Here is a 20,158-nt window from a genome sequence, read left to right as displayed (position 1 = left end):
TTTTGTCTGCTTGCCTTTCACTTAAATTTGATTTAAATTGAAAATGTTTTTTTTTTTTTTTTTGAAGGTCATCTCACGATCCTTGTTGCTACTGCACATCTATCCCACTGTATTATTTTCTCCACACCAGACGCAGTGTTGAGGTTTATAAAACAAGGAAACAAGCGTAACTGGTTAGCCAGCTAAACTACCGATTGAGAACGAATCTAGCTGACTATTGTCTGCAGTCATTGGCACTCTAGAATTGAAATTTTACATGACCGGATGCAAATCACATGCACATCGAAATGTCATAAAATGCTTTACGTCTGAATGCGGAGTATGGACAGAGAGGAAGAGGCAATGCGAGTGGGTGGGCATTTACTCCGCCCAAACCCCTTTTTTGTACGGAGGTCTATGAGAGTGTTGAATTACGTGAGGCTTATTTGATCATTCGTTTAGGCTTATACAAATGAATTTATATAAGTGGATGCAGGTGGCATTCCGGCAAACGACTTAAGCCTTGTTCACATTAGGAGTTTGAAGTGATTTAAATCCTATTTTTTCGCATATCCGATTCGAAATCGGTTCATTTTCCTGCAGTCTGAACAACCAAAAAGCACATGGAATCGGCTATTTCAAGCCACATTTCAAACCACCTTTGTAGATACAAATCTGATTGCTGGCCATGTGACTTGTCTGAAAGGTCAAATCTGATTTATCTTAAAGGGAGCCCAAATTGAAGTTCCCGATTATAAGTACTTGGGTATTTTGATTGACGATAAGCTCTCTTTTAAAACACACATTGAAAAACTGAGAAAAAAGCTGAGAATTAAGATTTATTTATTTTATAGAACTAAATCCTGCCTCACTTTTGAAAGTAGAAGGAAGATTGTTCAAACAACGCTTCTCCCATTACTTGATTATAGTGATATAATCTACATGCATACGGCAGCCTCTGTTTTAAAACCTTTAGACTCAGTCTATCACTCACCACTGCGTTTTATCACTGGGGACAGATTTCGTACACATCACTGCATTTTGTATAGTTCTGTTGGCTGGGAGTCTCTGACTACCAGAAGGGGCCAGCTTTGGCTACTTTTTGTATATAAAGCGGTTCTTCAGAGACTCCTCCACTTATTTTATTTTAAAGGGAGCCCAAATTTAAGTTCCCCATTATAAGTACTTGGGTATTTTGATTGACGATAAGCTCTCTTTTAAAACACACATTGAAAAACGGAGAAAAAAGCAGAGAATTAAGATTAGTTTCTTTTATTTTTAATTGTTTTTAGGGGGTAGACCAGCTTTAATATTGCAGATAGATTGTAACTTCCATCAATGTAATTGTCTGCATCACTTCCAATCCCCTATATGTTTTTTCCCCCTCGCATATATATATATATATATATATATAATATTTTTCCCTTTATTACTTTCCAACCCCACCACCCCTTCCCTAATTGGAGTAAACTAGTGAACAACAATGGACACAGTCAATTTTACAATAATTATATTTTGTTTGTTTTTACTCCTGAACTTCCTCTACCCTCAATCTCTCCGATCATTTTCATGATGTCCATCTGGTTTGCTTCTATATGCCATATCTTTCTAACTGTGGTCTTTCACAAAAGCTTTCTTTTATATAAATAAATCCTGCCTCACTTTTAACATTGTTTCCACGTCATTTCATCCGCCAAAATGTGATGAAGTTGACTCACCGTGGAAAACTGATTGCATTTGAAAAAAAGTAATCAATTTAAGGGCATTTAGTCATTTTTCACCCAACTTTTAACCTAAATCCAATGACATGGTGAAATGTTTTATTGATTTCACATTGAATTCATGTTAGTTGACAAAATCAAATTTATATCAAAACTAGACATTGAACTGACTTCTGTGCCAGTCGGTGCAGTTTACGATGAGGGAGGATGATCATTGTTTTATGAGCATGGCCTTATTTCTATTACAGCATATTGGATGACAGTCATTCATATTCCATTCACCCAGCTCAATGTAACGTCGATAGGTTTAGGCTACTACATGATACTCTAATTTTCCCGGTACCCATCATGAGGTTGCTACAACCTAGTCAATTAATTAAAGTTTACAATGTTGGTGCAACAGGTTGAGAGAACAGTGACACATTCAATACCTCTTGCCTGCATCTAGCTGATCTAGGGTGTAATCATTAGTCCAACAGTTGCAAATGAGAGATTCTGTTGGACAAATTCAGGTACAGTGGGGAAAAAAAGTATTTAGTCAGCCACCAATTGTGCAAGTTCTCCCACTTAAAAAGATGAGAGAGGCCTGTAATTTTCATCATAGGTACACGTCAACTATGACAGACAAATTGAGGAAAAAAAATCCAGAAAATCACATTGTAGGATTTTTTATGAATTTATTTGCAAATGATGGTGGAAAATAAGTATTTGGTCACCTACAAACAAGCAAGATTTCTGGCTCTCACAGACCTGTAACGTCTTCTTTAAGAGGCTCCTCTGTCCTCCACTCGTTACCTGTATTAATGGCACCTGTTTGAACTTGTTATCAGTATAAAAGACACCTGTCCACAACCTCAAACAGTCACACTCCAAACTCCACTATGGCCAAGACCAAAGAGCTGTCAAAGGACACCAGAAACAAAATTGTAGACCTGCACAAGGCTGGGAAGACTAAATCTGCAATAGGTAAGCAGCTTGGTTTGAAGAAATCAACTGTGGGAGCAATTATTAGGAAATGGAAGACATACAAGACCACTGATAATCTCCCTCGATCTGGGGCTCCACGCAAGATCTCACCCCGTGGGGTCAAAATGATCACAAGAACGGTGAGCAAAAATCCCAGAACCACACGGGGGGACCTAGTGAATGACCTGCAGAGAGCTGGGACCAAAGTAACAAAGCCTACCATCAGTAACACACTACGCCGCCAGGGACTCAAATCCTGCAGTGCAAGATGTGTCCCACTGCTTAAGCCAGTACATGTCCAGGCCCGTCTGAAGTTTGCTAGAGTGCATTTGGATGATCCAGAAGAGGATTGGGAGAATGTCATATGGTCATATGAAACAAAAATAGAAAATGTTGGTAAAAACTCAACTTGTCGTGTTTGGAGGACAAAGAATGCTGAGTTGCATCCAAAGCACACCATACCTACTGTGAAGCATGGGGGTGGAAACATCATGCTTTGGGGTTGTTTTTTTGCAAAGGGACCAGGACAACTGATCCGTGTAAAGGAAAGAATGAATGGGGCCATATATCATGAGATTTTGAGTGAAAACCTCCTTCCATCAGCAAGGGCATTGAAGATGAAACGTGGCTGGGTCTTTCAGCATGACAATGATCCCAAACACACTGCCCGGGCAACGAAGGAGTGGCTTCGTAAGAAGCATTTCAAGGTCCTGGAGTGGCCTAGCCAGTCTCCAGATCTCAACCCTATAGAAAATCTTTGGAGGGAGTTGAAAGTCCGTGTTGCCCAGCGACAGCCCCAAAACATCACTGCTCTAGAGGAGATCTGCATGGAGGAATGGGGCAAAATACCAGCAACAGTGTGTGAAAACCTTGTGAAGACTTACAGAAAACGTTTGACCTGTGTCATTGCCAATAAAGGGTATATAACAAAGTATTGAGAAAATTTTGTTATTGACCAAATACTTATTTTCCACCATAATTTGCAAATAAATTCATTAAAAATCCTACAATGTGATTTTCTGGAAAAGTTTTTCTCATTTTGTCTGTCATAGTTGACGTGTACCTATGATGAAAATTACAGGCCTCTCTCATCTTTTTAAGTGGGAGAACTTGCACAATTGGTGGCTGACTAAATACTTTTTTTCCCCACTGTATGTTTATCCATGTTTCGTTCTGTTTAAGAAACGTTTTAACAGAATCGGCGGAATGAATACGCCCCTGATCATTTACAAACAGTTGACTTTCATAGCAGCCAAATAAAAACAGCATGATCACTTTGCTCGTTGTAGATATAATTCCTTCTTGCAACTATCTACGTGCTCTCCTTGCACCTTTCCCTTCTCTTGTGGACTTCAATACACAACACATAAGCAGTCTGTGACCAGGCGAAAAAACCTTTCCAAGCCAAACCTTCATATCATGACCGCTAACCGCTACACACAGCCTACATCTTTGTCACATCATAGTCCACTAGAAGTAACGCGTTAGTAAACCCGTTACAATCATGCAGTACAGTGTACAGTCAGAAAGCAGTTTAGCAGTTACACCGGCGGGCCCGTGGCAATAAATAAATACAAACTTGACTTGGAAGAGTTCCAGTGTTAGATAGCCAGCTAGGTAACATAGCATCCCTCTCTGTTTGAGCTAGATGTTTGAGTAGGCTAAACTAGCTAGCTGCATTTGCTAGTTAAAGTGAACGTAAAAAAAAAAAACTACCAAATATAGCTCTCTCGCTTCACCTTGATTTTGGAAGAAATTAATTTGTTCAAAACTGTTGAACTATTGTCTCTCTCTTTGAGTCAACTACTCCCCACAATGTGGGCACTGCAGTGCTAGCTAGCTGTAGTTTATGCTTTCAGTACTAGATTCATTCTCTGATCCTTTGATTGGGTGGACAACATGTCAGTTCATGCCGCAAGAGCTCTGATAGGTTGGAGGATGTCCTCCGGAAATTGTCATCATTACTGTGTAGGTCTATGGAAGGGGGTGAGAACCATAAGCCTCCTAGGTTTTGTATTAAAGTCAATGTACCCAGAGGAGGACAGAAGCTAGCTGTCCTCCGGCTACACCATGGTGCTACCCTACAGAGTGCTGCGGAGGTTACTGTAGATCTTCATTGCAAAACAGTGTTTTAATTATTTGGTGACATGTGAATATATTTAATATAGTTTTATCTACAAAGGATAACTAATGTTTCACTTTATTTTTTTAATGAAATTCACTGAGGATGGTCCTCCCCTTCCTCCTCTGATGAGCCTCCACTGGTCTGTGCCCAGTGGGATGTGTGGAAAGAATTTCAGTACATCTCAACCTGAAAACACATATTAGATCTGTATACAGAATGTACAGAAGGCACACACCCATGCTCCCAGTGTGGCAAGACCTTTCTGCAGCTGGCCAAGTTAAATGAGCACCAGGTAGTTCACACAGGGGAGAAGCTATTAACGTGAGATTTGTGGAGCTAATTTCAGCTTTAAGGAAAGCCTTGCAAGACACCATCAAATTCACACAAAGAAGAGGCTGTACAGTTGTGAGATGCTAACCTCTCACCGTTACCAATAACAGGGGAGGTTAGCATGTCTTGGGAGTATGATCTTTGACCCTCTAACTTTCTCACTCATCATTATTCACAATTCATTCAAGATTATCCGTAATCATGGTAGAATACTTATGAATGTAGAAGTGATAATGTAAATGTTATATAATGTAGAAGTGATAATGTATAAACATTCTATTCTTATTTACGATAAAAGTGACTCCAAAATGGCACAACACATTATTTACCATTCTATTGGGCACAAAATAATCTCAAACACAACCAAAACGAACTGCAAATGCATCCTATAAGTTTGTAGAGTCATAAGCTTTGATGTATTCATTGCGTGCTAGGAATATGGGGCCAAATACTAAACTTTTGACTACTTTATAAGTATCTTTAGGGCTGTAAATGTTGACCCCTAACTTTTTGAGATCGAGTATTACTTGTTAAACAAAATCTTTCTCTGAGCAATTGTATTAGTATAAAATAATATAATTTCAAAATAAAATTAGCATTCAATATAGCTCAGTATGAGTTATGTATTTTATACAGTCATTATTACAGACCCCACTGAATGTGGAAAGACTTTTCATTACACAAGCTATCGCACAAGGGTAACGGAGAAACTCAAGGAGCGAGACAAGCAAAACCGACCAACCAAAACCATTCAGTTGTGAGATATGTTTGAAGGGCTTCAGCTCCATCAGTTCTCTGAAAATACATGGAAAACTTCACAGGAGAAAACATACACATTTGTTTCACATGCGGAAAAACTTTTCTCCATAAAGCTACTTTTGAATATCACCAGATATTACACACGGGAGAGAAGCCCAATGTTTATGGCTATTGGGGAAAGAGATTTATTACAAAACAATCTCTTAAGATACATGCGCTGATCCATACAGGTGAGAAAACCACACAAGTGCAGTGATTGTGGGAGACTTTCAACTCATCAGTGTTCTCAAAAGGCATATGAGCGAGTCCATGAGAGAAGCCTTTCAGCTGTGACGTCTGCGGGAGAAGATTCTGCCAAGCCATTCATGTCGTAGCCAACATGCAAGTGCACACAGGAGTCAGACCATACTCATGCAAAAGATGTGGAAAAGGCTTTTATGATTAAAGACACCAAAAAAAACAACTGTCAGTAGCTACCGTTAATCTTCCTACCGCTCTTTCAGATGTAGGAAATGAGAAGAGAGTTCATGCCAACCTGAATAACTTGGGCATCTAATAACTGTTCACCAGTCAATGCTGAGAAATTGTTCTTTTTAGTTTTTAATTGGATTTCCCAAATTATTCCATACATCTTGGTATGTAAATGATTTATACTCTGATGATCACGTCGCTGATAAAAAGTGATTCATAAAAAGAATGTTTTGCTGTTAATAAATAATGTTTTTGTGTTTGACAAAGTTTACAAAAAATCTGCAATAAGACAATGATACTGTTACAATATTGCATTTTGTGTGTCTCTGTTGTAGTAGTCCTTTCTTATTGAGGGTCTCTATGACTTTGCCTTTCAGACTGTAGGATAGAAGTTGTCTCCTCTCCAGAGTGTTGCCTCTTCTGGTGGCGTTTTCTGTCATTAATTTGGGAGAAGCTTTGTCCACAGTCTGAGCAGCGATACGGTTTCTCTCCAGTATGAATTCTCATGTGTATTGTAAGAGAGTTCTTTTGGAAAAATCTTTTCCCACAGCAGGAGCACTGGAAAGGTCTCTCTTTATTATGCACCCTTCTCACATGAGTCATCACGTCACATGAACGAGAAAAAGTATTTCCACATTCCAAGCAAGGATAGGCTGCTCTTTCTCCAGAGAGTTTGAACTTGTGTGCTTTCTTGTGACACTTAAATGTTTTTTCAAGTGCAAAACTCTTCCCGCAATCAGTGCAGTGGTATGGTTTCTCTCCAGTGTGCATTCGCTGGTGCCCTTCCAACTGTTGCATATTTGTAAAACCCTCCCCACAGTCAGTGCAGAGGTATAGTACACTTCCAGTGTGTGTTCTTTGATGTCTTTCAAACTTTGTCTTGTTTAAGAAACACTTTCCACAGTCAGAACAGTGGAGTGCCAGGTCTCCAGTATGTACTGGAAGGTGTGATCTTAGTTTTTCCATGTCAGGAAATCTTTTATCACACCTTGAACAGTGGTAAGGTTTCTTTTCCATGTGTGTTAGTTGATGTTTTATAAACCTCTGCCTTCCCACAAAACTTGTGTTGCAGATAGAGCAGTGGTAAGGCTTCTCACCTGTATGAGTTTCTTGCGGAAGGTATGCATTTTCTTCAGCATGTACATGCATGTGTGTTTTTAGATCTTCTGGTTTGGAGAAAAGTTCCTCACAATGATTGCAGTGGAAGTATTTCCCTTTCATATGCTTTCGCTGGTGGTGTCTTTTCAAATGATACGATTGAGAATAACTTTTGTCACAATCAGGGCATTGGTGAGCCTTCACCCCTGTATGTGTTAGCTGGTGTGACTTAAGACGATCTAATCGACCGAAACCTCTGTCGCAATCAGGGCAGTGGTAAGGCTTCTCTCCAGTATGTGTTCGTTGGTGTCTTTTAAGATCCCCCACTTGTCGAAAGCTCTTCCCACAGTCGGAGCACTGGTTCGTTTCGGAGCAGTGGGAAGGCTTCTTCCCTGTATGCGTTTCTTGCTGAAGGTATGTCTTTTCTCCAGCATGTACATGCATGTGTGTTTTTAGATCTTTTGGTTTGGAGAAAAGTTCCTCACAATGATTGCAGTGGAAGTATTTCCCTTTCATATGCGTTCGCTGGTGGTGTCTTTTCAAATGATACGATTGAGAATAACTTTTGTCACAATCAGGGCATTGGTGAGCCTTCACTCCTGTATGTGTTAGCTGGTGTGACTTAAGACGATCTAATCGAGCAAAACTTTGTTCACAATCAGGGCAGTGGTGAGGCTTCTCTCCTGTATGTGTTCGTTGGTGTCTTATAAGATCCCTCACTTTTCTAAAGCTCTTACCACAGTGGAAGCAGTAGTGTGGCTTCTCTCCTCCAGGACTGAAACCCTCGATCCACTCATCAGTGCCACCATTCTCTTGGGGCTCCTCTTCATTCTCCTGCGTTGTTTGGGGTTGTTGTGGTCTTTCTGAGTTTTGATTCTTCTTCTCTGATTGGCACTGGGCATTGGCCGGGCATTGCTGTTTGCTATGTGAAAGCACACGCTCTACATTTGCTGCACTGCTGGCAGCTTTGAAGGTATGCTCCAGCAGGTCCTGTTGCTTTTTCACAAGTTCAGTTTGACGAATGCGTGTGACAGCTTTATCCAGTGTTATTTCTGGGTCCATTTGTAATTGCTTGGACAGTCTTTTGTCATGTAAGCCCATGACTAGTCGGTCTCTTATCATCTCACTGAGCAGAGCTCCATAACCGCAATGTTCTGACAAACAATGAAGTGCAGTGATAAAATCATCAGCTGTCTCTCCTGCTTCTTGTTGTCTTTGGTTGAATTTAGTTCGTTCTAATATTACATTCCTCCTAACTGCCAAATGTCCATCTTGCTTCTCATAATTAGAACTGTGGAAGTGTTCCTGCTCGATCAGGTTGTCTTCTTGCAGGTCTTCTGGGGTGTCCATCTCCTCTGCCTGGAAATACATTTAAAATAGCATCATTACTAGTTGGCCTATCATCTGCTCTCTAAAACAACATTCATTTTGTAATAGATAAAATAGCCTACTTTTCATTACGGTTAAAGTCCAAATTAGAATAGATAGCATATACAAACAGCTAAACAAATAACTGAGGTCGACATCTTTACAGTAGTAGCTCGGTCTAATCATTTGAAATACCTAGCAGTATCAACATGATAATGATGATTTATTTGTCATTAGGTCTAGAGAGCACCATGATATAGCATATTGATTACATAGGCTTGTGACCTAGGCTAGAGAAGGTAGTAGTGGGCATTGCCATGTAAAAAGCCCCATGAGCATTAGCATGTGAAGTGTCAAATTTGGTGTCAAATGAAAGAGTATATTTTTGAGAAATTGAGGCATATCAAATGTTCAACCATATTCCATCCTAAAAATTAGGAATAAGGAAAGGCTTTGATTTCTGGTGTTGGATTCTAGCTTGAAATATACTTATTTATGTTACCATACTAGAATGTATTGATTACATGTATAATAAATGTATATGTTGGGGGTCAATGAAGGGTGAATAGGAACTCTGTGTATGGAAAGTTACTGAGTGTGACAAGGGAAAGTGCAGAACGTTCATATTCTGTTCAAACATGATGTTGCTGAATATTAATATTCCGAAGGAAGGAGGCAAAGACCAACAGTCTAGTTTCAGTTCCTGATAAGGCAGGCCAGTTGCTGTGGAATTAGGACCATGAGGGATGTGGATCTCAACTTGAGATAAGGTCAACAGTTGAAGAGAGAAGACATGGCTGGGAGGGGGGGCCACAGGGGCCCACCCTGAATACCATCTGATTACAGTCCTATCTCACACACACTTCCATGCCCATAAGGATCCTAGACGTAGGCAGGCCATGACAATACCAGTAAGAGGAACCTACTGTGTTTCTGCCTAACAACAGAGAAGGATTGGTTATCTTAGACATGAAAGGAGATGACTCCACCTAAATCGGAAGGTATAAATATATGCTTGTGTGACTTGTATGTTGTGTCTGCAGCTAAAGCGCCATAGTGGGTTGAATAAACGTTGAGTTTCTACTCTTTTTGTTCAGAACCTAACAGTTGGCGTTGTCGGCAGGATTCACCACGATTTACAGTCAAACTGGAGAGTACGAATTAGTGGAGCAGGAGCCGGCACCAAAAACAAGGTAGGCACAGTTCCTACACCTGTTACCACTCATTCTGACATCTTGGGGAGATGAGTCGTAGGCTGAATACACATTATAGGATTCAGTAGTCCCATTGTGTTATGACTGGTCGTAGAGATATGGTGTAGAGTAGGTTCCATAAGGATAGGTCCCGAGTGGGGTTGGTTCCCTGCGAGATCCGTAAGTGGGACGAAGGTCCCAGGGGGGTAAGAGCCCCAGCCGTGGTGACCATAAGGCCGTAAAGGCTGTGTATGGATAAATTGTCATGCTTGTGTACTAGTACGGTAGGTTTTAGAGAAGTAGGCAATGTAGAATGAGAAAGGCAGGAAGTGCACTCTGTGGAGAATAAGAGATCTGAGGATATCTGTGCTTAAAGATTAAACATTGTCAGTAAGTGGGAATGTGGATGGCGATAGAAGGTTGCCTGTAAGTTCTGGAAGGCAGCCCCCTCCATGATTATAAAAGTGAAAGGACATTAGAACGTTGTTTGAAAGTGATTAATGTGTATTAGCAGTAGCAATAAGAGGAGAGGTTGGTTTATGCTCAATTGGGGCGGGGAACCGTGATGGATTATGTGGAAATAGGAGGACAACTGTGTAATTTTGCTACAGAGTGTTGGCGGGAACAGAGATATTTACGTCAAGAGACTGGACTAAAACCCTTCCCGTGCTACACATTAGTCGTCCATCTGTGGTGAATTGGCATACAATACAGTGTCATCCAGCACCAAAACTGTTCGGACAAGTGACAAAATGATTAAGCGCTTACACTGTTACTACTCTCCGAGGGAGTGGGTATCTACCTCGGGAAAGTCATTAATAGAGGGCAATTGTTACAACCGTGGGTTCAGAAACCTAAACACCGTTGGGGGTGGCGCAGAGCCAATAACTCCCAGAGCGGGGAGAGTATTACCAAAGCTTTAAAAGAGCTGGAAAAAGGAGTACGATCAGCACCAATAATCAAATAAGTGATGGGGAAAGGTTGCCAAATTAGACAAAATTGGTACACATTATCCCGTGGATGGACAGTTTAAATGCAGCCAAGAGTGTATGGATGCCAAAATCCCTCCTGAGATGTGTGCAAACCTGGTGGCCAACTACAAGAAACGTCTGACCTCTGTGATTGCCAACAAGGGTTTTGCCACCAAGTACTGTCATGTTTTGCAGAGGGGTCAAATACTTCTTTCCCTCATTAAAATGCAAATGAATTTATAACATTTTTGACATTCGTTTCTGGCCATTTTGAGAACAGCGCAAACTGGCTCTAACCAGAATAGAAAGAGGAGTGGGAGGCCCTGGTGCACAACTGAGCAAGAGGACAAATACATTAGTGTCTAGTTTGAGAAACAGGCGCCTCACAGGTCCTCAACTGGCAGCTTCATTAAATAGTACCCGCAAAACACCAGTCTCCACGTCAATAGTGAAGAGGCGACTCCGGGATGCTGACCTTCTAGGCAGAGTTGCAAAGAAAAAGCCATATCTCAGACTGCCCATCTTAATCTTTTATTTTTATTGGCCAGTCTGAGATATGGCTTTTTCTTTGCAACTCTGCCTAGAAGGTCAGCATCCCGGAGTCGCCTCTTCACTATTGACGTGGAGACTGGTGTTTTGCGGGTACTATTTAATGAAGCTGCCAGTTGAGGACCTGTGAGGCACCTGTTTCTCAAACTAGACACTAATGTATTTGTCCTCTTGCTCAGTTGTGCACCGGGGCCTCCCACTCCTCTTTCTATTCTGGTTAGAGCCAGTTTGCGCTGTTCTGTGAAGGGAGTAGTACACAGCGTTGTATGAGATCATCAGTTTCTTGGCAATTTCTCGCATGGAATAGCCTTAATTTCTCAGAACAATAATAGACTGACGAGTTTCAGAAGGAAGTTATTTGTTTCTGGCCATTTTGAGCCTGTAATCGAACCCACAATTGCTGATGCTCCAGATACTCAACCAGTCTCAAGAAGGCCCGTTTTATTGCTTCTTTAAATCAGCACAACAGTTTTCAGCTGTGCTAACATAATTGCAAAAGGGTTTTCTAATGATCAATTAGCCTTTTAAAATGATAAACTTGGATCAGCAAACACAACATGCCATTGGAACACAGGACTGATGGTTGCTGATAATGGGCCTCTGAACGCCTATGTAGATATTCCATTAAAAATCAGCCGTTTCCAGCTACAATAGCCATTTACAACATTAACAATGTCTTCACTGTATTTCTGATCAATTTGATGTTATTTTAAATGGACATATTTTTTAGATTTTCTTTCGAAAACAAGGACATTTCTAAGTGACCCCAAACTTTTGAATGGTAGTGTATATCTGGCCTCTGTGCGGTCGATTGATGGTTTCTATGTGGGAGGAGACGTAGGAGGCCACATCTCACAACTTCCTAGTAGATACCGGTGCTCAAATATCACAGATTCCTTACGATGAGAAATTGGCTAAATTCGCGACAGGAAAAAAAGTATCACCATTCAGCTGGGTAACGGGCGGAATCGAAAACAATACAACTATTATCCATGTCCTTGACCATAGTACCAGTAACAATCCCAGGCTCATTTTACATGGTGACGGGTGTGGAACCAATTTTGGGGTTGGATAATCTCTGTGAAATGCCAGGGGAGTGGATTCTCAAAGTTAACAAATTCAAATTGGCAGTACGGACGGCGAAAGAAGAGCAATTGTTGTTTCAGGGTCATCCACTATTGGCAACAGACGCATTAGATTGTGGTCTGATTAAAGGCTGCAAGCCTGTTGTGGTGGAGGGAGATCAACCGCCACCGATGAAGCAATACCCTATTAAACCGGAGGCGGAGGATCTTCCAATATTACTAGAGCGAGGCATAGCGGTACAAGGACAAGCCCGATGCAACAGCCATGTGTTTCCAGTAAAGAAAGGACTAAAATGGCGTAATATAGTGGATTTTCGCGGCATAAAACAAACATGCAGTGAAAATCACACCAGTAGTAGCGGATTTGGCAGACCTTTTGGTATCTATTCCCTCAGACTCAGAATGGTCCAGCGTGCTTGACATGAAAAACTGACTTTCGTTAGTGCAGGTGGCTGAAGAGTCACGACACTGGTTCGGATTTTGTTGTCAAGGGGAGCAGTATATGTGGGCGAGGGCACCAATGGGATTTACAAACAGTCAAACTTTTAAAATAATCGCAAAAATGGTGTACATTTGAGGGTTCCGTATTGGTACAGTACATAGATGATTTGTTGTTGGCGTCAAAAGACGAAGAAACTCATATGCGAGACCTTACCACATTAGTAAACTATTTGGCAGAGCAGGGTCACAAAGCATCATATAAGAAAGCCCAATTGGCAAAACATGAGGTAACATATCTGGGGGTTTCGATTTCAAAAGGCACGAAGCACACACGCGATCAAGTAGAGACAATGCATTCTCTGGCACGATCAAACACTCCTCGCACACTCAATTTTGTGAGACATTTTATTCCATCATTTTCTGAAATTGCTGAGCCATTTACAGAATTGACGAAAGGGGGGAAGCGTCCCCATGAAAGAATAGAGAGTGGAGTCAAGAGTGTGAGGAGGCGTTCGTCGAGTTAAAGAAGCAATTGTGTCAAGTGCCAGCATTGGGGTTACCAAACCTAAAATATCTGCAGAGCAGACGAAGCGGCAGCCTTAGTAAGAGTAGATTCCACTGTAAACAAGCAGTTGGGTGGGGTCTAGGAGCTACTTTAACTGCCATAGTATGTGTCAGTCACTGTAACGGTCAATGCCCCATGTAAGAGGGATAGATTGACAAACCGCATAGAATTGGTGGCCAAATACGAAGACATGTGAGTACATTGGGGTAAAGTCAGGACTAACGCCATGGAGACCAGAGAGGTCACTAATCACAAAGGCACAATGATCTGGGTGGAGCCACATGATAAAAGGACTAGTAAATTGGACATAGGCTGTTCAGAACAAGGTGTAATATTGATACAGAAAGGAGTATGGAAGGAAAGTAATGGCACTGAGAGTAAGAAATTAAACTACATTTTCTCTCCTGCCTCAAATGGACATAATGTGCCAGGGTTCTTGATCAGCTGAGGGTCCGTTAATAACTTTAAGACTAGTGCTACCACAACCTAAAAAGCCCCAATATGTTGAACACGTTGACACCCTTGCTGACGATGGTACAGCAAAGGATGGTGTGGGGGAAGTGCTATCGCGTAAGAGTTTCTATTCACCAGTGATGCCCTATAGTACTGCAACTAAAGGAGTGAAGTAGTCAGGGAAGGTTTTAGACACCAGCAGACCATTAGGAGTGAACATGGGAACCAAACTATTCTCACGGTCAAGCTTCAGGGGGAAGAAGAGGTATATGAGCAGATAAAGGCATACTTACAAACTCGTTTAGGGGCTGAACTAGTGACAGAGACAGAAATGAATCCATGTAAATTATATGATGGGGGAGTCATGGGGTCAGTCCTATGTAGTGTTAGTGGCAGATTCGGGCAGGACCGATATCAGTGCATTCTATGGAGTCCCAAAAACCAAGGCATTAATGTTACAGGGAATTGGGAGAGAATAATTGAATGTGATCTGCATGGCTCATAGCTTATAGAAGTGGGTAATAAAGTCTCTGGGGAACGATACCACTCCTCTTTGTGTACTGGTACAGGGGATAGCTCACAGTAGAGGAAAGACAGCTAACTGCGCACAAAATTGAGACTACTATGAAGATAAGTTGAACGACACGCATACCAGGATCATTTGTATTTATTATGGATCCCCATTAGCTTCTGCCTTGGCAGCAAAAATTAAGGCAGTTATACAATTTTTAAAACATTACAAATACATTCACAACAGATTTCACAACACATTAAGAGTGTGCCCTCAGACCACTATTCTACTACCACATATCTATAACACAAAATCCATGTGTACGTGTGTGTATAGTTCGTATCGTGTGTGTGTGTGTCTGTGCCTGTGTTTGTGTCTGTTCACACGGTGGTGGTAGCAGAGATAGTGTTTCAGACGCTATTATGCATTTTTAGTGAGGGGTTCATCGAGGAAGGCAAACTCTTGAAAGACTAGCCACAGTTCCCTGTTTACAGGAAGCCACCTCACCCGAAGGGTAGTTCTGTGTTAGTAGCCACGCATCTCCTGCAGTGTGTGATTAAGAAACATGTGACTCAGAGTTTTGTACGGTTGGACACTCCCAACGCCACTAATCTCTCCACCATTCCTAACAGCCAGCAAACACTTGACATACCTCCCAGAAGATTGGGACCAACTGATGGTAAAAGGAAAGTGTCAGAATGTCGCTGCTTATCAACCGTTGGGACCCATGGTTTACACTGTAGCGAGGGTATTTACAAAGGGGTTGGATGTAGATCGGCCTTGGGATGAGAGATGCGTTTCTGTATTATGTCATGTTTCATGTTTTGTGTGGACCCAAGGAAGAGTAGCTGTTGCAACAGCTAATGGGGATCCTAATAACATACCAATACCTAACCTGAGCCCAGGGAAGTATTATCCACTGATACCGACTGTAGCAGGACATAGGATGACGTTGGAAATGTTGGTGGCAAGGAGGCTGGGTAGGATTTGGGAAACCGGTAGGGAGCATTTGAAAGATTCAGTCTTAGACCTATCGCTGAGCCACCATGACAATGGGAGATCAGGGGCAGGAGACAGATTCAATGCAATAACTATTCTCACGGCGGTATCTGTAGGGACAGCAACCAAAGGAGCGGTAGGAGTGGTAAAGAATACTATAGTAACAGCAAGGAACTGGACTGAGGAGTATCTTGAAGTGAGGAGTATCTTGAAGTGAGGAGTATCTTGAAGTATGCAGCATGGGCAGTGTTAGTGGTAGCAGGGGAAACCTTGTTAGCATTGCTGGGATATCATCTCCTGAAGGCGTTGATGCTGAAATGTGTATACAGTGCCAATTTACCTCAAGATGGGGTACAGTTGATTAAGGCCACCGCACATGTATATCGGATGGCCATGGAGGAAGAAGGAGGAGACGGGGGGGCGAAGTGAGGATGATATGGCATGGGAACACCTCCTGTAAACCTGCAGCCTGAGGGGGAAGTCTGGGTACAAGCATGAAGTGTATAGAGCCTTCATTTTTGTGGACCCAAGCAGAACAGTATCCCGAAGGTATAGAGCCAGGCTAAGGGAGAGTGGGAATCGTCATGTTATCAAACTTCGGTTTATGCCATATATGATTATGCATAGCCTAACGCATTACTAATACTTGTCATATTTTGTGTTTTCTTTTTCTATCACTCTCTTAGGAACCTGAAGGAGGAAAAAGTCAAAAGCTCCAGCTGAAATGTCATTATCAGTTGTACAATAGGAGGGCTGGTGGCAGATAGAGGGGGAAGTAAGAGTGTGGTTATAATTGAGGCCAGGGCCTTATGCCATGGTAGCAGATTATATAGCCAGAGGCCATAAATCTCAGAGGTGTGAACATATAGTTCAGCTGGTAGAGCACGGCGCTTGTAACGCCAAGGGAGTGGGTTCGATCCCCGGGACCACCCATACACAAAAAAATGTATGCACGCATGACTGTAAGTCGCTTTGGATAAAAGCGTCTGCTAAATGGCATATTATATTATTATTATATAAATCAAATGTGGCAATATGAATCATGTTTTCTTTTTTGTTAATTTCTAAGTAATTTCTAAGTTTATATAATGTTGAACAGTATGGAGTTATTATTCAAAAAAGGGGCTGTTGGATTCTAGCTTGAAATATACTTATTCATGTTACCATACTATAACTTATTGATTACATTACATGTATAATAAATGTATATGTTGGGGGTCAATGAAGGGTGAATAGGAACTCTGTGTATGGAAAGTTACTGAGTAAGACAAGAGGAAGTGCAGAAAGTTCATATTCTGTTCAAACATGTTGTTGCTGAATATTAATATTCCGAAGGAAGGAGGCAAAGACCAACAGTCTAGTTTCAATTCCTGATAAGGCAGGCCAGTTGCAGTGGAACTAGGACCATGAGGGATGTGGATCTCAACTTGAGATAAGGTCAACAGTTGAAGAGAGAAGACACGGCTGGGAGGGGGGCCACAGGGGCCCACCCTGAATACCATCTGATTACAGTCCTACCTCACACACACTTCCATGCCCATAAGGATCCTAGACGTAGGCAGGCCATGACAATACCAGTAAGAGGAACCTACTGTGTTTCTGCCTAACAACCGAGAAGGATTGGTTATCTTAGATATGCAAGGAGATGACTCTGCCTAGTCGGAAGGTATAAATATATGCTTGTGTGACTTGTATGGTGTGTCTGCTGCTAATGCGCCCAGTGGGTTGAATAAACTTGGTTTGAGCGTTTTCCTATTATTTGCCTTCTGTAAATTTAAGCCATTCTATTACCAAAAACCCACATATCTTTGAGGGAGAGAAATAAGAAAATATCTTAAGAGGGAGGATGGTGAAAGTTCACAGAAGTAACAAGTAAAGGTAGACCTACCAATTAGTTAAGTGTTTTTACTGATAACAATTTGGTTTATATGATTAAAATGTCATTCTGTTACCAAAATCGGTAACAGAATGACCAAAAAAATAATCAGTAACAGAATGACTGCAATTGAATTGGCTACAATGGGAATTCATAGTAGTCACAAACCACAGTTGGGTCACCTGCTACTGTCCTCCCCTCCAATGGCATACTGTTATGTTCAGCTCATAACTGAACATCCTTTATCTTTCTGTCACGTGGTGGTCAAAGCAAGATCTGGATCCCCCCCCCCCCCCCCCCCCCCCCCCCCCCCTCCCCTCTCTCCAGTTAATGTCACCTCTCCCGGCGCTTACTGACACCTACCCATGAGCCCCCTCTTTCCATTTACTGTAACCAGCCCTCTCACCCACTGAGCACCAACCGAAACCAGACATCCATGGACATTGAAAAGTAGTTGAAATTTGGTCAGTCAAAATCTGAACCAATCATAGAAGTCTGTTTCACAAGTTTGGACAGCACAGTAAAGTTGAACAAAAGTAGGGCAGAGTATAGGTCGGTACAATAGAGTTTAGTACACTAGTAGAGTACAGTATCATTTACTGTGTACTCTACTGAACTATACTGTACTCTACACTACTGTACTTTGATGTCCAAACTTGTGAAACATAGATGTTTATGATTGGTACAGATTTGGTCTGGTCCAGACCAACCAAATGTGGTCTTGTTTGGAGGCAGAACTCATTAGAATAATAGCCAGTGTGTAAAATACCCAAACATGCAAAGGAAGATATGACATGTTTCTTACCTTTGTGTTTCTATTCAGGATACATCACCATGAATAGAATGACATTCATAATTATGCATTTCTATATAGTACAAATCAGCGACCCGTAATGTCATTCTGTTACCATCATTTTGTAACCGGGTGTTAATCCACTTCACTTACTGTAGTTCAATAACCGAAATATTTTTTTTACAAACTCGAGGTTTCATATCATAGCTGATGCTGCATTCTTTCTGCAGACATCTTTGAATCTTACCTAGAGTTTTTAGAAAACGTGGTCACAAACACTGAGCGAGATTTTACTGTCATTCTGTTACCAAACTTTACATCTGCACTGTTCGAGTATGTGTTTTTGTAAAATCTTCAGTGGAAATTGTTAAAAGTTGTCCTTGTGCATAGAGTTGTATGGTTTGTTTAACGTTGCAATCAATGTTTTTTGTTTGGCATAATTTTAAAGTGAAAAATCGGGGTCTCAGCATAATTCTGTTACCTTTGAATTGCCCGGATCCTCTTCATTTCGGTTCTCCTGCATTGTTCGGGGCAGTCCTGCGTCCTCAAGTTCCGCCATTTTCTCTGGTGTGTGGGTGAAACCAGAGGCTGCAAACCAACAAAGTCTGGTGTTCTATTCTATACACAACAGTTTTGTCTGCTTTTGCAGGCAGCAAATTGAAGCTTTTGGTTAGATTTGATTTACAGTGAATATAAAAACACCATCATCTCACACGACCCTTGTTGTGCTGCTGCAAGTCTATCCACTGTCTGGTATTCCTCTTTCCACACCAGACCGTGTTGCGGTTTAAAATGAACAAGAAAAACTCAGCAAGCTATACTAAGCTATACTACCGACTGAGAACGAAATGTCGTAAAACACTTGCAGACGTTTCACTTTACGTCTGAATGCAAGAGTATTGAGTCTCTAAACCCGGAGGCGAAACATCGCGAGACTTCCGGGAACGCTTGCTAAGTAGACGAAGCTGACCAGGCCGGGGTTTGGGGTTAGAGAAGTGAAAAGTTCTTCCTTAGTTGTTAATTTTCTCAATCTAAAAGGCACAACCTAGATGTCTTCAGACTCACACGCCTTTTCTCATCAAGTAGTTCCTCCAAAACGTGTCCATTTACATCAGTCCATAACACTCCCCAGAGCGTCGAAATGTCATAAAATGCTTGCATACTTTTCACTACATCTGAATGCAGAGTATGGACAGAGAGGAAGAGGCAAAGCGAGAGGATTTACTCCGGTCAAAATCTGTCAGCGAAATATACCCTTTTTTGTATTGAGGTCTAGGAGAGTGTCGAATTACGTGATGCTTATTTTATCATTCGTTTAGGCTTTTACAAATGTACCGATATACAGTACCAGTCAAACGTTTCTTTATTTTTACTATTTTCTACATTGTAGAATGATAGTGAAAATATCAAAACTATTAAATAACACATATGGAATCCTGTAGTAACCAAAAAAAGTGTTAAACAAATAAAAATATATTTTATATTTGAGATTATTCAATTAGCCACCCTTTGCCTTGATGACAGCTTTGCACACTCTTGGCATTCTCTCAACCAGCTTCACCTGGAATGCTTTCCAACAGTCTTGAAGGAGTTCCCACATATGCTGATCACTTGTTGGCTGCTTTTCCTTCACTCTGCGGTCCGACTCATCCCAAACCATCTCAATTGGGTTGAGGTCAGGGGATTGTGGAGGCCAGGTCATCTAATGCAGCACTCCATCACTCTCCTTCTTTGTAAAATAGCCCTTACACAGCCTGGAGGTATGTTGGGTCATTGTCCTGTTGAAAAACAAATTATAGTCCCACTAAGCCCAAACCAGATGGGATGGCGTATCGCTGCAGAATGCTGTGGTAGCCATGCTGGTTAAGTGTGCCTTGAATTCTAAATAAATCACAGACAGTCTCA

The 20,158-nt window shown here is 41.4% G+C and overlaps 1 long non-coding RNA gene across 1 annotated transcript; it reads right to left on the bottom strand.

Moving 5' to 3' along the window:
* Nucleotides 1–6,039: 6,039 nt before the first annotated feature.
* Nucleotides 6,040–19,108, bottom strand: LOC311115394. The gene is made up of 2 exons (XR_014611255.1): nt 18,735–19,108; nt 6,040–8,808 (listed from the first exon to the last, which is right to left on the bottom strand). It is a non-coding gene; the product is annotated as an uncharacterized lncRNA (long non-coding RNA).
* Nucleotides 19,109–20,158: the final 1,050 nt, after the last annotated feature.

This window comes from Coregonus lavaretus, assembly GCF_964263955.1.
Source record: "Coregonus lavaretus genome assembly, contig: HAP1_SCAFFOLD_123, whole genome shotgun sequence".
NCBI classification, from domain to species: domain Eukaryota; kingdom Metazoa; phylum Chordata; class Actinopteri; order Salmoniformes; family Salmonidae; genus Coregonus; species Coregonus lavaretus.
The sequence above is the reverse complement of the archived record's forward strand: the minus strand, read 5'-3'. Positions and strand labels throughout refer to the sequence as shown.